This window comes from Triticum aestivum, chromosome 6D, assembly GCF_018294505.1.
Source record: "Triticum aestivum cultivar Chinese Spring chromosome 6D, IWGSC CS RefSeq v2.1, whole genome shotgun sequence".
Lineage (NCBI taxonomy): Eukaryota > Viridiplantae > Streptophyta > Magnoliopsida > Poales > Poaceae > Triticum > Triticum aestivum.
In genome coordinates, this window is record NC_057811.1 from 465,369,941 (window position 1) to 465,375,867 (window position 5,927).

Genomic DNA, 5,927 nt, shown 5'->3' on the forward strand with positions numbered 1-5,927 from the left:
AAGATCCAATTTCTCGAAGGTAAACTCACCAATGGTTGTATAATATAAAAACAGACAAGCAAGAGGTGCCAAGTACACTGGCCAGCAATGGCCTCAAGGCGACGATCCTCTGCAACTATGCCTAGCAGATTCTGTCAAACCGGTAGTTATGTAGATGATGCGTTATTCGAAATGTAGTAAGGTCCAAATTATTCTATGGTCTAGGTAAATACACACCATATCCAGCAAAGTTAAGGAGATCGGCCTGCGAAATTTTATGGCAACTTCTATTCTTGTTACTCTTACTCTACACAAACAAGTTAAGTAGTTGTAATGCACGTCATATATCGCGTGTATTCACACCAGCTCAACTGTCCACTCTAGCTTACAGAACCTATAGGAATCGCGATACATCAACTAGCAACGACAACACTGCCGAATTAACCGAATTAAGTTCACCAATTAGTGCCGTCGGACAACACTGCAAGTCTACAGTCTACAAGAAGCAAAAGTCAGCATTCACCAACCGTCAGCAAGACAGTAACCGGCCAGGTGAGCAAGTTCTGTTCAGTAGTTCACTACAGCATTGCAACTGAACCAACTATGAACTACCAAAGCGAGCCAGCAACAGCATGCTAATTAAACAAGATTAAATTACATGGTCAGGCTCAGGGCAGGCTGGTGGTGGTGGTGGTACTAGCACTGGCAGTGTGTACAGACTAGTGGAAGGTCAGATCCTAGACATTGTCGCGAGGGATGCGCCTCTGCCCTCTGGGAGATTCTGTCGAGCGCGTGGCGTGCCCGCGCTTGCGGGGGGTGCCTGCTGACGTTACGAGAGGCTCGGGGAGACAAACAGGAATGAAATTGACAATGGGATCGGAGCAATCGACGAGGGCAAGCTCGATTCTATTTGCAGGGGAGATGCTCGGGCAAACAAGAGTAAGAAAATCACGGGATGGTACGAGCCGAGCACCTTCGGCTGGAGGAGGAGCGCACCCACAGGCCAGAGCTTGCCGACAAGGAGACGACGAGGAGCTCGACGCCGGCATACCACCCAGGTTGGCGCGAGCTCCAGGTCCTTCTTGGCACCCCCGTGCGCGCGCAAGTCGCTTGCTCTGAGTCCCGCCTGTTCGCCTTGTCCCGAGCGGCCGAGCCGCCGCGGCCGCGGCCGCCTGCTTCGGCCGCGAGTCTATGGCTTTGGGATGCCACTATTAGTTTTTCTTTTAAGGGAAGATGTCACCTTTTTTTGAGATTATAAGGGGCTTTTACTCGGTACTCCCTCCGTAAACTAATACTGTATAAGACCGTTTAAATCATATGATCCAACAATCATGTCTTTTACAATAACGTTATTTTCAATATGAAATATGTAAACGTCGGACGAACAAGTTTTCATTTTAGACACAAACACATTTGTTGCCGTCGATCTTTAGATCGTGTGATCGCGTGCGCTCCTCATTTGTTTTGCTCCCACGGTTTTCATGCTCGCTCCCGATGATTTCGCTCGCTATTGTATTTCTTTTTGATGAAATGTACCAAATGCTATGTTTCATTTATTAGGAGAGGAACCAGCAGAGTCGGGAAATTACAAGGGGATACTGGGAAGAGAAAGAACACACACACTGAACAATAATAAGAACTACAAACCTGGCCATATTACAACCCACACGGAGGACTTCAACTATCATTTTCATATGACCAAGCAAGGCAAAGAGCGCTAAAATCTTGGCTGTCTGGTTGCCACCCGACAATACCCCTCAAAGGGGAAGGGGTGTTGAAAGGGAACGAGGCGATTTGAGGTGGATCGAAGACTTGGTAAACCGGCTTCAGATGAGAGCATCCGGTTGTTCCATGGAATTGGACGAATGCCGAGACCAACGAGCACACCTCAGGAACCTACACCGGAAGCAAGAGGAAGAAGGACCAACCACCACCACCCACAGCCACAGACTTCATATCAGCCAACCACCGAGACCTCAAACAACCAGCGAGGGATCAGTGACTCCAAGACAATGCCTCCATGGAGGTTACGACGTCACAGACGTCACTGTTGTCCAATCTAGAGATTTGATCTTAGGCACTTTCCCAGAGAGCACAAGGTGGCTAGGCACTGGAGCTTCACGTCGATGCCTCCAGGGAGGAATACAACTGCCAAAAGGCGTCGTCATGACCGTGATACTTCCTTTTTAGCGATACGGTAAAGGTACAAAAAGTACTCCACGCCTATTTCCCCAAAGAGGTGACCTCGGGTTATCGAACCCGCAAGAGGAAGGTTCCCTTGAAGGGATGGTCTCTAGCAAACTTATGTCAAAGAAATAATTCCAGCTTTTGACCGGATCAATCAAAAGCTAATTGTGATAAAACACTTATAATAAAAAGAGGTACGAGTATGAGGTCTTAATGCTTACAACCATGTATTCGTGTTGGGACCAAATATGATCTTAATTTGTGCGCTGGAAGTCACCCATCGACATGTGCTTGTTATGAATCAAAGTGGGGGATGTGTCCAAATTACATCTTGATCGGCACATGTCATGCATCAAGAATCAGTTGTCCAACCGAAGGCCCTACCTGTGGTGCGGGTTTGCCTTGATAATTAAGATTATAATAATCAGACAAGAGCTTTGGACGTTTAATGACTACACCTCATGAATCCCAAAGGATTGGATACGTGTTACAGTACTAAACCCTTCTGTCACTTGTGTTCAGAATAACAGTTCATGTTCTCCCTGCCCTTAGCCTCTCTGTGGCTCGATCTCCATGATCCTGGGTACTTGCAAGGATGAAGATCATGGACAAGACAAGAGGCATCTACGGAACAATTTTATTTCACACATACGGGACGTTAATTCAAAGCACTTCCATTGATCCCCTCAACAAATACAGAGGGTTGCAAGGTGTATGCCTCAACCCATACCTTACCGAACTACTCACACATGGAGATAAGATCGCATAAAGAACACATCTTGAAGATCGATCAATTGATAATATGTCTTATAATGGATGCGTTGTGCACTGCATGATTACAAGTATGAACTAGAGGGAGATGGACTGTGGTGGTGATGGTGGCTGTGGAGATGGAAAATGGCTGCAGCCAGGGTTGATGAAGGGGATGAAGATGGCTCTATTCTGGCTTCGCTCGCGGACATTCTGTTGACATCTCGACATGGTCCCCTTTATAAAAGTTGTTCGGGTGGACGAGGAGCCTCAGAATGCACATCATACGACCGCTTATACGGGCACTCGCGGTCGTATGAAATGTCGTCTTTTGCTCTATTTCTTATGGTGCGCTTCCTCCTGATTTCTCTATCTCCTCTTCTACTCATTTCCCTGTTCACACATGATTTCTTCCCTTTTTAGCCCATTTCATATGGAAACACATCAAAGAGAGGATTCGTGGAATCATTTGTATTCATTAGTCATTAGTAGCAATATCAGAGCGAATATCTCGGTTTTAATGAATTATCTCAGTTTAAACAAACGGCAACTGAGTGTAAAAATATCACTCATCAACTCCCCCAAGTTTAAACTTGATCGTCCTCGAGAAACATAGAGAGAAATCTGAATCACAAGGAACTCAGTTGTTTAAACCGAAATAATGAGAAGATTTTGGTTCATTTACGATCGGTATGCCTAGATAGCCCTCCACTTCTTGACCTGAAAACTTAGTATAGTTGTAGCAATGGCATGGTTATTCTTTGATGGAGCCATAAAAACATAAGTTAGGGAGTGAAAGACATGTAAAAAAACATGATGCTAGTATGCTCATAAACATGCCCACAATTATCTCATCCTCAAGGCTCTCAAGAACTTCACTTCAATCATTGTTTGCTGAAACTTTGGTTGTCACGTCAAGGTATTATGCCAAATAAGTGATCATGCATAGAGTTATGTTGTGGCTTAATTTTTGGGAACTATGGACCTTTGATATGTGTCTCTTTCGAGCTCTTTTGACCAGTCCCCTTTATTTACCATGTACATACCCACTCAAGAGAAAGCCGAATAATATTCGTTCATAGTGTTGCCACCACGTACGGTAACAAACTCATAGCCGAAATCCGAGCCATAGCTCTGGTGGATTGTTCGTTGGTCAGTGGAGTCCCCAACATAACATCAAGAAAGGTGACGAAGCCACATTTACACACGTACACATGCATATAGTAGCAGGGCCATGGCACCAGCGAGAAGCTGAAGCACCATGTAAGAGATACAACACAGATTTTGTTGGGGAACATAGTAATTTCAAAAAAATTCCTACGCACATGCAAGATCATGGTGATGCATAGCAACGAGAGGGGAGAGTGTTGTCCACGTACCCTCGTAGACCGATAGCGGAAGCGTTATCACAACGCGGTTGATGTAGTCGTACGTCTTCACGATCCGACCGATCAAGTACCGAACGCACGGCACCTCCGAGTTCTACACACGTTCAGCTCGATGACGTCCCTCGAACTCCGATCCAGCCGAGTGTTGAGGGAGAGTTTCGTCAGCACGACGGCGTGGTGACGATGATGATGTTCCACCGACGCAGGGCTTCGCCTAAGCTCCGCAACGGTATTATCGAGGTGTAATATGGTGGAGGAGGGCACCGCACACGGCTAAGAGATCTCAATGATCAATTGTTGTGTCCATGGGGTGCCCCCTGCCCCCGTATATAAAGGAGCAAGGGAGGAGGAGGCCTGCCCTAGGAGGGGGCGCACCAAGTGTGGAGTCCTACTAGGACTCCCTAGTCCTAGTAGGATTCCACCTCCCATATGGAATAGGAAAAGAGGAAGGGAAAAAGAGAAGGAAGGAAGGGGGCGCCCCCCTTCCCTAGTCCAATTCGGACCAGACCAAGGGGAGGGGTGCCGCCACCCTTGGGGCCCTTTTCCTTCTTTCCCGTATGGCCCAATAAGGCCCAATACGTATTCCCGTAACTCTCCGGTACTCTGAAAAATACCCGAATCACTCGGAACCTTTCCGAAGTCCGAATATAGTCGTCCAATATATCGATCTTTACGTCTCGGCCATTTCGAGACTCCTCGTCATGTCCCCGATCTCATCCGGGACTCCGAACTCCTTCGGTACATCAACATACATAAACTCATAATAAAACTGTCATCGTAACGTTAAGCGTGCGGACCCTACGGGTTCGAGAACTATGTAGACATGACCGAGACACGTCTTCGGTCAATAACCAATAGCGGGACCTGGATGCCCATATTGGCTCCCACATATTCTACGAAGATCTTTATCGGTCAGACCGCATAACAACATACGTTGTTCCCTTTGTCACCGGTATGTTACTTGCCCGAGATTTGATCGTCGGTATCTCGATACCTAGTTCAATCTCGTTACCGGCAAGTCTCTTTACTCGTTCCATAACACATCATCCCGCAACTAACTCATTAGTCACAATGCTTGCAAGGCTTATAGTGATGTGGATTACCGAGTGGGCCCAGAGATACCTCTCCGACAATTGGAGTGACAAATCCTAATCTCGAAATACGCCAACCCAACAAGTACCTTTGGAGACACCTGTAGAGCACCTTTATAATCACCCATTTACGTTGTGACGTTTGGTAGCACACAAAGTGTTCCTCGGGTAAACGGGAGTTGCATAATCTCATAGTCATAGGAACATGTATAACTCATGAAGAAAGCAATAGCAACATACTAAACGATCGAGTGCTAAGCTAACGGAATGGGTCAAGTCAATCACGTCATTCTCCTAATGAGGTGATCTCGTTAATCAAATGACACCTCATATCTATGGCTAGGAAACATAACCATATTTGATTAACGAGCTAGTCAAGTAGAGGCATACTAGTGACACTCTGTTTGTCTATGTATTCACACATGTATTATGTTTCCGGTTAATACAATTCTAGCATGAATAATAAACATTTATCATGATATAAGGAAATATATAATACTTTATTATTGCCTCTAGGGCATATTTCCTTCAG

General features: G+C 45.9%; 1 protein-coding gene across 3 annotated transcripts in view; it reads right to left on the bottom strand.

The window, feature by feature from the left end:
- Positions 1-1,200, bottom strand: part of LOC123145930 (leukocyte receptor cluster member 8 homolog) — a 7,436-nt gene extending 6,236 nt beyond the window's left edge. For all 3 annotated transcript variants that reach the window (XM_044565448.1, XM_044565447.1, XM_044565449.1), the window contains exon 1: positions 953-1,200. The gene's annotated coding sequence lies outside the window, so the exon portion shown is untranslated. The remainder of the gene's footprint in view (positions 1-952) is intronic.
- Between the last annotated feature and the right edge of the window lie 4,727 nt (positions 1,201-5,927).